General features: G+C 38.4%; 1 pseudogene; it reads left to right on the top strand.

Moving 5' to 3' along the window:
- Positions 1–9,436: 9,436 nt before the first annotated feature.
- LOC149005035 (protein LIGHT-DEPENDENT SHORT HYPOCOTYLS 10 pseudogene) lies at positions 9,437–10,115 on the top strand (annotated as a pseudogene).
- Positions 10,116–12,441: the final 2,326 nt, after the last annotated feature.

The following is a 12,441-nucleotide window of genomic DNA, read 5'->3' on the forward strand; positions in this document are numbered from 1 at the left end:
ACGGTCATATTATCTCCAACGGTCATATTTTCCAAAGATCTCCATCGGTCATATTATGGCTAATACTCCCCCTCAAGTTGGAGAGTGAATATCAAGAACTCCCAACTTGTCCTTGAGGAATATAAAAGAATCTTTGCCAAGGGATTTGGTGAAAATGTCAGCAATTTGGGTAGAACTAGAAGTGTGGATGGTGCGCGGATGAGGCCAGACCGTATCTTATCACGGATGACATGACAATCAATTTCAATATGTTTGGTGCGCTCGTGAAACACAGGATTGGCGGCAATGTGGATGGCCGCTTGATTGTCACAAAAAAGAGGGATTGACTGCTTCAAATGAACACCAAAATCTTGAAGGAGCGAAGTTAACCAAATTAGCTCGCAAGTGGCCATTGCCATGGCTCGATATTCCGCCTCGGCAGAGGATCGAGAAACGGTATGTTGTTTCTTAGTCTTCCAAGAGATAGGGCTAAAACCAAGAAAAACACAATAGCCGGTGGTGGAGCAGCAAGTCATGGGACAAACTGGCCCGATCGAGTCGCAAAAAGCACGAAGTGATAAGGTGCTATTAGCTGGAAGTAAAATACCCTGGCCAGGTGAGTTGTGAAGGTATCGCAGAAGGCGAGTTGCAGCGTCCATATGTGGTTTGCGAGGTTGGTGCATAAACTGGCTAAGAATGTTGACAATGTGCACAATATCTGGACGAGTGATGGTGAGATAAATCAACCGTCCAATCAAATGACGATAAGATGTAGGTTCAGGAAGGATATCACCATCAGAGTCCATCAGCTTGAGATTTTGTTCCATTGGAAATGAAGTTGGGTGAGCACCGGTGAGGCCGACATCCGATAATATATCCAAAGTGTATTTTCGTTGATTAAGGAAAATACCTTTTTGTGAGCGAGCCAGTTCAAGACCAAGAAAATATTTCATGGGCCCAAGATCTTTGATACGAAATTGTTGGTGAAGGGAACTCTTTAAGGTGGAATCGCCAAAGCGTCAGAACCAACAATAAGGATGTCATCCACATATACTAATACAAAGATGGTTGAATTCCCGTGGCCCTTAGAAAAAGGGAATAATTTGCAGTCGATTGAATGAAGCCTACACTCATTAAGGCAGTAGAAAATTTGGCAAACCAATTACAAGAAGCTTGCTTTAAAGCATAGAGAGATTTGTGGAGGCGGCAAACAATATTCTCCCCCTTACGATGATAACCAGGAGGTAGAGTCATATATACTTCTTCGTCAAGATCGCCATGTAAGAAGGCGTTATTATCTTCAAGTTGATGAAGTGACGAATTTTTAATTGAGGCAAGAGCAAGCAAGACGCGTACAGTAACGAGTTTGGCCACAGGAGCAAAAGTCTCATGAAAATCAACACCTTCAGTTTGGGTGTACCCCTTGGCCACCAAACGTGCTTTGTACCATTCAATAGAACCATCAGAGTGTCGTTTAATTTTGTAGACCCATTTACAACCAATAGCTTTCTTTTGAGGCAACAAGGGAACAAGTGACCAAGTGTTATTGGTTTCAAGAGCCTCAATCTCTGACTGCATGGCATCTTTCCAGTCAGGTGACAACATTGCTTTGGCAAAGCTAGTGGGTTCTTCAGAAGAGGAAAGAGACCTGATAAACTTAAGATGAGAAGGTGAGACCTTTTTATAAGATATAAAAGAATCAAGAGGAAAGAGTTTACCGGCATCTGAAGAAGATGATGTGGCATGAGTAGCCAAGTATATGTAGTCCTTCAAATGGGAGGGGGGATTATGCGACCGGGCGGAGTGACGTGGCAACAACACAACTGGAGGTGGGGAAGGGTTGTGTGGTGGGGTTGGTGGGTCCAATGGTGGAGATGGGAAAACTGGGTTGGTTGGGATGGAGGAGGATTCAAAATCAGGAACTGGAACAGGGAGGGTAGGGTTAATAGATGAAGGGGAAGTCTTTAGGTGGTAAGGAAAAATCTGTTCAATAAAAACAATGTCTCTACTTGTGTAAACCTTGTGAGAAGTGAGATAAAAAAAATTTATAACCTTTTTGAGCAAAAGGGTACCCAATGAAAATTCCTGGAGAAGCACGGGGGTCAAATTTGTGCTTGATGGTGGAATGGTTGTGTCCATAGCACAAACAACCAAAAGTACGAAGATGAACATATGTGGGGTTTTTATTAAAAAGAAGTTCAAAAGGAGTTTTCTCTTTTAAAAGTTTGGTAGGCAACCTATTAATAATGTGTGTGGCCGTAAGAATGCAATCACCCCAAAAATCTTGTGGAAGATTGGCCTAAAATAAAAGGGCCCGACCAACATTGAGTAGGTGCCGGTGTTTGCGTTCAACAACACCATTTTTTGTGGGGTGTCAATACAACTATGTTCATGGATAACTCCATGGTTGGAGAAAAATGAGGTGGTGTAAAAAATTCATGAGCATTATCAGTGCGAATTTTTTTTATTTGAAAATTGAATTGAGTTTTAACCATTGCAAAAAAATCATGCAAATAAGACCAAGCGTCAGATTTGAAGTTCATTAGAAAAACCCAAGTATAGCGAGAATAGTCATCCATAATAGTCAAAAAATATTTAGCACCACATATAGAAGGAATATAATAAGGACCCCAAACATCGCAATGTATTAAATCAAAAGAGGATGAAGTGGATATGGAGCTAGTTGGGAAAGGTAGCCGGGTTTGTTTTGCCAAAGGGCAAATAGTGCAAACACATTTATTAGAAACTGAAATGCAAGAATTAAAACGTGATAAAGAAGTAATAATGTTGCGAGATGGGTGGCCTAAGCGCCAATGCCACACATCAAAGGAGTGGGAATGAGTGGATGATGCTGTAATAATGGAGGGAAGCAACTCTAAATAATATAAGCCATTACGCTCTTTACCCAATCCAATCATCTTCTTCATTGGTAAGTCTTGAAAGACACAATGATGAGGAAAAAATGTTACTGAACAATTGAGAGCGTTAGTGATTTGACTTACGGATAATAAATTAAAACGGAATGAATGAACATATAAGACATTATTAAGAGAGATGGAAGGGGTGGGGGTGCAAGTCCCTAAATGGGACACAGGGGTTATTTCACCATTGGGTAATGTAATCAGAGATGTATAAGGAACCACCGTATCATTGTTAAAGAATTGTAACTGAGAAGCCATATGAAAATTTGCTCCAGAATCAATAACCCATGGGGAAGGGGAATTACCTACAGCATTTGCTAAAGGAGTGGGATTACCCAATTCAATCAATGCCAATAATTGATGATACTGCGCTGAAGTAAAAGAGGGGGCAGAATTTGTTCCTGGGTTGATGGCAGCAAATGATTGAGCAGAGAGTCCAGGTGATGTTGATTTAATGTGTGTATTGTTGCTCTTGGGAGGATAACCGTGTTTCTTAAAATAACAGGAATTTGAATGGCCGTCCATGCCACAAAAATCACAGTGATACATAGGCTTCTTACCATTTTTAGAATATGTACGAGGAGCAGTGGCTGCAAGGGCAGATTGATGCAATGATGGATTCGGTAACTCATGGAGGGAGCGATGACGTTCCTCTTGCAATAGAAGAGAATAAGCACGATTGATGTTAGGCAACGGTTCCATCAAAAGGAGTTGACTCCGAACAGAAGAATAAGAATCATTAAGGCCCATTAAAAATTCAAGTAAGCGATCGTGTCGTTGAAGATCAGTGTGTTTTGATAAAAGACCACAAAGTGCAGGGCGGGAACGAGTTGTATGAGTCGACTTCATCCCAGAAACCCTTGAGAATAGTATAATAAGATGCCAAAGAAGAGGTTCCTTGACGATGATTAGAAATGTTTCGTCGGGTCTCAAAAATCCAAGGAGCATTTTTTGAGAAAAACGATCACAAAGATCATCCCAAACCTCATGGGCAGTAGAGGTGTAGAGAATGCTATTAGCAATATCAGGTGAGAGAGCATTTAGCAACAAAGAAAGGACCATGCTGTTGCATCGTGTCCATGCATGAAGCTCCAAAGAATCAGTGGCAGGTTTAGGCAAGGAGCCATCGATAAATGCAAGTTTATGTTTGGCCTCAAGAGCCATTCGCATCGCACGATTCCAAGTGGAATAATTATCGCCGCGTAAAAGCTGCGTGACGAGTATAGCACCAGGATTATCTGAATGATGTAGAAAATATGGAGAAGAACCATCAAAGTTGATGGAAACGGCATTATTGGAAGTAACAACAGCTGTAGCAAGAGCATTGAGAGATGGATCTATCATTGTAAAGGCAGCGGAAAGAAAACAACAACGTAGGGATCGTTTACTGCTCTTGAAAATGTTTGGATCGTCCTAAAATGATACCATGTTAAGATGATTTTGTGTGGAAGTGATTTTGTATTACCTCTTCATATGTATATATAATACAATCAAGTAAAGAATAAAATAAATGTAGCACGCTATACATAAGGAAGGAAATTAATTGCAACGGTCATATTATCCAAGATCTCCAACGGTCATATTATCTCCAACGGTCGGTCATATTATGGCTAATAGTTCCTCTACTATATTTGTACTATATGTTTTGTACTTGATTCTAGACCTAACATAGGCTAGTACAATGACTTTACCTTCCTGAAATAGAACAACCATGGAAACAAAACATGACAACAAAAAGATTTAATGTGTTTCACATAGTAACGTGGTGCTCTGTGAAACCCGGCCCTAACCTTAACCCGGATACTCTTTGATTGTAGGTCCGAAGACCCGAAGTAGAAGTGAAAGTCAACTATGGGCCATATTGGTAGAAGATATAGTGTTCGACTCCGAACCTATGGAGATTGAAGATGATGCCCCATACTTGAATACAATGTTGGATATAGAGAAGAGACTGCACCTTGATGAAGAGAATATTAGTTGATGACCTTAGAGCTTGGTGGGATATGATTTAAAGCCATTTTTCCATGCTAGGTATGTTATAGAATATGTGTTTAACGTTTTGTTTGATTCTGAGTAGTGGAAGACCCTCAAATCCCTATCTTTGGCTTTGCTGTCAGCCTAGGTCGAGTGCTTGGGTCGACTGGGCCATGCTACCCAGCCAATTGACCCAGAGATGCTGAACTCGAACAGAATCTTCTATTTTGAGTATCTTGCTATATATACCCCATGACTTCATGATTTTAGTATCCCTAGCCTCCATAACACTTATAGAACGAAGGGAAACCATCTCCAAGCCTCCAAGAGTAAAAAGAAGAAGACCTAATCTTGCAATCTTGCAAATTCTCTCTCTTGTTCTTCAAATAAAGGTTAGTAATCTATCTTTTATGTTAATGATTTATTCTTTCTATGATCACTCTCATCTCTGAACTGAGATTATGATGAAGATGCTGCAACCTTGTAGTCATATCTTTATAATCTCTTTTCATTCTCTTGTACTATGATCATCTCATTCATTCTTGACATGATTCTTATGATTTCTTCTTAAACTATGATAATATTCCTATTTTGATTCATTCTAGCATTATAGATGCTTCTCTATGATTATTCATACCTATGATCTACTGTGTTCTTGTACTAGAATGAGATCTAATCATCTCTAGTTCATCTCTTTCATTCATAGCATGTTTCCAATGAAAACTATGATTTTTACCAAAATAGAAACTATGATTCTAATTTAGTAAGTAATGTTTTAATGGTGGTTTGATGTCTAAATTATGCTTTTTAGTCTTAGACTACTGTGTTAGACAATCTCTCCAAGTTTCGTAGCATTCCGGTTTGTGTAGCATAGGTTTCAGATCAAGATTCTCTTTTTATTTCCGGATTTGCTCTTGGGCAGATTGCCTGGGTCGACTAGAGCACTCAACCCAGCCAATCAACCCGTAAGAACAGAATCTGTTTTCTTCGTCCTTCGATTCGATTCATGCTTATTCTTTTAGGACTACTTCCTAATGATTGTGTGATGCTATTCTAGGGTTTATTTGCTAACTTTGGATTCATCCTCTTGTCCGTCCGGAATACATTCGAATATATTTAAGGTAAGGAAAGTTGTTACCATATTAACATAGATTTGCATAGATTTAGTTTCTAAATTGGGAACTACTTAGATTTGCTATTGTTATGTTAGTTTCTATTATGATATGAATGCTGCAAGTACATTAGGATCTTATTTCCTTATTTACTTTATGTACTTGATTATGTATGAATACTTACTCATGTATGTTTTCTTATTTATTTGATCTTGTCTTATTATACTCTTTCATATGATGAGATATCTGTCGTGGATGATATGACTGAATTATGATTGTGATTGTTTAGGTATGATTTGGGATTGGGGAATGTCCTTTTGACATTTCTGTCCTGGACCTCATTGGGAGTAGTATGGGATATTTCTAATGTTGCCCTTTGACACCTTCCAGGATTATTGGTTTTCATACCTAGGACTTGTCTAGCAGTGTTTGGCTAGGTTATACCCTTGTTATATCAGACCCGAATCGGAAGGGTACTGAGACCGAACGACCCATGGTAGCAATGGGGATTCATGGGTCCTCAAGACCGGTGAGTTATATCCGTGAGGGGACATGAATCACATTGTGGGGACCATTTATGGGTAGAGTTGCATATGGATAGACTTGGGCTCATGGGCGTTCAAGACCGGTAACCAACCCGTGAGAGGACATGAGAGCTTCCCGTTTACTATATGTGGATGACCTATAGGGTTGATGAGTCCGTATTTGAGAGAGTCGAATACGCTGACTCTAGTGTAAAGGATACCGGAAAGGATCCCGAGAGGGGAGGAATGGACGTATCTGGATCTGAGTTGATGTAACTAAGTAGAAGACTTGCATTGGGCTAGGCTTTACCTTGACATACGCCAATACTTAGACCAAACAGTGATGTGAGAGAGAGGTGACTTAACCCCTAACCATGGATTGTCCGAGATGGATGAAGGACCCTTTGCCAACCGATGATGTGTGATTGAGACAGTATGGTGCTATGACTTAAAGCATGTCTGCCTATAGAGACCAACATACATAGAGTTAAACTCATACATGCATTGTTGTCTCATCATATCACTATATGCTTTGTTTTGATACTATGTTATTTATGCTATTATGGAATAACTTGCCTTGCTGAGTTTCTTTTGAAACTCACTCATTTTTGTACAATATCTTTTGTTAGACTATTCTACAGGTTTTGATGGCTATGAAGCGCAATATGAGGAAGCGCAAGATGAAGAAGCGTACCATACGCAAAGTGTTGGCGATTACGAAGATTACTGTGAGGATCCCTCGAGTGATCTCTCTTGTTACCAGGATTAGCCCTACCGTGGAGTGGGAGCGTCTGAGCATAATCGATGAAGTCTATGTTTATGAAGACATCCTTTATAAAGTAGAAAAGACTCTAGTTTAGTTAGATTATATCTTTCTTTCCTGTCTTTAGAATCGGTTGTAATCCCATTTGATTTTCAAACTACATTCCGCTGTACTCTTGGAGTAAGATTCCGCCTCACTCTACTTTTAATTTATATATCTACTGGTATCTTTTCCGCACTCTGATGATTATCTCGTTACTTTACTTTTATTCATTTGAATAATACTGTTAACATTGATTTAGTCTTGTTCTTGATTATATTGTTGTTAATGTTGGAGGATGATTTCACTAACTACTGGATTTTGTGGACTGTGGATCACACACTCAGGTATGCCAAATAGGGTACCGGCTGGGTAGATGTGACATGCTCTATGCCTTCTGGCAATGCTTGTCTAGAACTTTCAGTTTGCATAGAAGTAGATCATAATAGAGATCTCCCAGAACACCTTTTAAATGATGTTGCAACCTCTCACAGAACCTTAAGTCAACGATCCCCAAATCTCAAAGTAAATTTCCAGGAGAAGGTGAGGGAGGTAAATAGTGCTCCAAATGGATAAATGCATTGGTCCAGGTTGTACGGTGCTGTAGAATAGGTGCTTTGCCCCCACACCCTCACCCAAAAAAAGGTATATGATAGAAGGACCTTAGCCAATCAGATCCCAGAAATCATGCAAAATGTGTCAATCCTTGTGTCCTTTAGAGACTGGGATCCTTTGGTACTCGAATCAAGATCGAAATGATCCCCTTATAATTAAAAGATTTTGTATAGGATTCATGTGTCTACCTGCAATGGTAAAATGAAGATACTAGTTGAACTCTCTAGTGCTGGAAGGAGCAAACATAGACATGACAAAGTTGGATAATCTCGTTGCTTGCAGTTTATTTCTTAATTATTAGCATTTTATAAAGAGACTATTTCCGCTCGTCTATCCTATTTGCCCCATCTAAGTTGTTTTATTTTAGAACCGAGGTTCGTCCACACCAGCTTATACGCACCTCATCAACTACATTCTCAGCGTATAGCTTTATTGCATTATCTAATTACACAGTGAGGCTTTGCCCTTGGCCCTAAGTTTATTCACATTGTAAGCCATCTATAAATTATAGATATCCTTTTGATATCTTCTTTATTGGATGAATGATCCAGCTTCAGCATAGCCTTGGTCCTAAACCTCTTCAAGTGTTGCGTGAGCCTTTCGGCTGATCTACCATTGCGGTTTCCAAATCTCTTCAGGTCAATTCCATTTCAATATTGTATGAAAATGTTTCCAAATCTCTTCAGGTCAATTCCTTTCAACTTTCACTTTAATGTTGTCATCTTCGGTAAGTATTTTGAGGAATCATCCAATGTTAAGGAGGACTTTCGTGTTCGGGTAAAACAATGAAATATCAAGAGTACAAGGATCCCAACGATATGCATCACTAGTAGCAGTTGAGTGGGAAATTATATAGTATTATAATGCATTAGCAATGGTGATGGTGAATTTGATGACTGTATTTTTCACTGAAAATCCATAATCGCTGGCTCGCTATTTTAGAATCTATTCCATGCATACTAGGCTACCCTTCACTCATTTTGGCTTAAAACGAACTGTTCACAGATTAACTCAGCTCAAACAACAGTAACTAGGAATTTGTTCGAGTTCAACTACAGTTAATTTATCATAATTTTCTGTCATCCCTTGTATTTTCTCATGACTTTCAAAGCGAAGTACTTCAAAATTATTACTCTACCGTCCAGGCATCATTCTAACTTAAATTCTTCCGTTCCAAATCATCGGTGAGTTGTAGTTGCTCCACCATCGAGTGGTATAAAGGGATTGTGGTAATTACTGTAATGAAAACGATATTGATTACGTGGGTGATGTCCTACAATAATTGTAATTTACATGGAAAAATATAGGTAATGCTAAGGGGTATTATTAGAAAGAAGAAAATAGACCCAAAGATGAAGAAAAAGTGGAACAAAGCACCTTCATAGGTCCCATGGCATCTTCTGAGTAGGCCCAACGATTTGATCTTCATCTTTCTCTTCTTTTTCTTCTGTGAGCTTATTTCTACCATTCCTCTTTACGGAAAAACAAAATTAAAGCTCATCAGTGATTACCATGTCTACTGTGAATAGAGCAAAAGACTCAGCAGAGGGATCATCACGATCTGCCGGTGAGCAACAACAACAACAGCAGCAGCAATCATCAGCTCCACTAAGTCGGTATGAATCACAAAAGCGTAGGGACTGGAACACCTTTGGTCAGTACTTGAAGAACCAGAGACCCCCAGTTTCACTTTCACAGTGCAACTGCAACCATATACTGGACTTCCTTCGATACCTCGATCAGTTCGGTAAGACCAAAGTACACTTACATGGTTGTATCTTTTTTGGGCAACCAGAACCACCTGCTCCTTGTACCTGTCCTCTCCGGCAAGCTTGGGGAAGTCTTGATGCACTCATTGGCCGTCTCCGTGCTGCGTACGAAGAGAACGGTGGCTCTCAGGAGACAAATCCTTTCGGCAACGGTGCTATTCGTGTTTATTTGCGTGAGGTAAGGGAGTGTCAAGCTAAGGCAAGGGGAATTCCATACAAGAAGAAAAAGAAGAAGAGAAGTCTACCCGTGGCCAGCAAAGATCCCAACCCGATGATGCAGTAGTTCTCCTGAACTTCTTCTCTTGAACGGTAATTTACTATTATAATATCTTATAGACACCATAGCAGTAGCTATTATTAATACAGTTGAAGCTGGATTTGCTGCTGGTTCCTATCTTGAATCTTCAAGCCCTCAGCAACCCAAGAGATTATAAGAACCATTACGAATAGCATTTTGACCAAGGGGGAGCCCATATAGAGTGTTTCTTATAATTGAGTTATCAATATACTTGTTATTCAAATATCTTAACTGATGCAAATGCCTTATTTGTTAGATGGAGTCCATATCTATGGTTGAGTTCCTTTACAAACCCATCGGAGACCCAGGTTCAGCTTTCTGACCACAAAATGATTGATCAGTGTGCTACAAAGTGTCCAATTTGAGTCACCTATCCAAGTACTGAATTTGAATCCATCATCTGTTAACAAACAATTTCTATAGGCTACGATAGCGATCGAATCAAGAAGTGCTCTTCAAAGAGCAAATAAGATCGAAACAGAATGAATTTTGGAAAAGAGATCTCTCTTCTTTCAAGGTGAAACCTACTTTCTGATGAATCCAAAAGGCCAAATCCTTAGTAGTACTGCAAATTAATCTCAGATTTTGAGCATCTACAGGTAGAAAAAGACTCTGCAACTTCACCATACAACGACTTTTGGTCCCTCAGACATTAGGCTTAAAAGATTCAAATGAAAAGTATAGTAACTCAATTCTACTGAATTCTCTTTATATGCAAATTAAATCTAAGAATGCCATTGCAGTTTTAGTTTGTACCTTCTGCAAGATTGTCCTTCTACCACTGTTGGATGCTATGTGACAACCTAAGCTCCTTCATACCTTTGTTTTACAGACTTGACATTAAAAATACATTATGGCTATTCAAGGTTTATTGCTCTCTTTAAATGAATCAAAATTGCAGACTTTTTCAAGACCTAATATATATGCCTTGCACCCAACATTTTTTTTTTTTTTGGTCTTACCTTGCACCCAACATTTGAAACATGCCTTTTCTGTTAGCGTTTTCCTTAAACCTCAAATTTGGTAGTTACTTGTGCTTTGCAATGAGATACTATTTAATTTACTGTTCCAATAAGTATTCTAATGATTGAGATGGGTTAAGATAACGGAAGATATGGCTTCTTAGTCACGGACTTTCAAACAGAAATAGGACTTCATTTGATGTGGAAAAATGAAGTATGGGATTCATATCTGGTAAGTTGCAGTTTGTTTAATGAATTATTTTTTTATGAATAACCTCGATGGTGTTACCAGATTAATTTTGTAGATTATGTTTTCAATTAGTGACGGCTACTGAAATTTGGTAGAAGAAGTGAGTTTGACTTGATTCTGAAATCTGGAGTGACATGCACCCTATCCCTTATTGACAAGAAGTTTATAATTCTTTACTCGGTATCTATTTTCATTTACATCTTATGATTAGAACTAAATTACAGTTCAATGTCAATATGAAGAATTAATATTCTTGTTCATTTTGGTACTTGAAGATGCATTAGGATACTTGAGAACAGTTGCTGCTTCTGATCTGAATTCCTAGTGTATCTTAAACCAATGCAACATGGTTGAGCAAATATCAACATTGATAACTTGCTTTCCCAAAAATGTTAATGTTCTTCTGATACCGAATTCAATTGCTGCCTTTAATCATTGTTGTTGTAGTTTTTTGTTGTTATTATTATTATTATTCCTCGGGATGGTGGGTGTTGTGGAGGTGGCGGGTGAGGGAGAGGGGGAGGGTGGGGCAACATGGGAAGGGACGGGGGATGGGAGGGGAGGGTACTATTGTGAAGGAAACTAAAAAAAGATGAGAAAATTTCTATCACTCTCCTATACTTACTAAAGTTCCCCTATTCAAACTTTCACATTTGATTCCTCAAAAACCAAACTTTCACCTTTCTTTCTCCCTTGATATTTCTAAATACCCAAGCTATCCTTGTATTTTTCCAACCTAGTTGGTTTTTCTCTATTCCGACTTGAGTCGGGTTACATTATTTGGCTCAAACTTATTACATAAACCAACAACTTATCCAGCATCTTCTCAAATGTAGCAACCAACTTATACAAAAAAAATAAAATAATAATAATAATAATAATAATAATAATAATAATAATAATAATAATAATAATAATAATAATAAAAGAAAAGAAAAAAGAAAAATGAACTATGCATGCAACTTTGAGGACATTGATAATGGGGTACCTAAGGAATGAATATTATAAGGAAGGTATGGTCTCTTGATTTATATAAATAGCTCTCGCCTTACAGATCACATAATATAGCAACATTAGTTTCATTAAAAATTTTCATACGAAAAATAATTCCCAAATAGTAAAAGTAATTCCCAACATTATTACTTGGGATTATTTTTTCATAGAAATTTTCTAATTAAACTATTTATGTTATCGAATGTGATCAGGCAAGCTAGATCTATTTATATAAATCAAGA

This window comes from Hakea prostrata, chromosome 9 (genome assembly GCF_041222555.1).
Source record: "Hakea prostrata isolate BN-2017 chromosome 9, UWA_Hpros_2, whole genome shotgun sequence".
Taxonomy (NCBI): Eukaryota; Viridiplantae; Streptophyta; class Magnoliopsida; order Proteales; family Proteaceae; genus Hakea; species Hakea prostrata.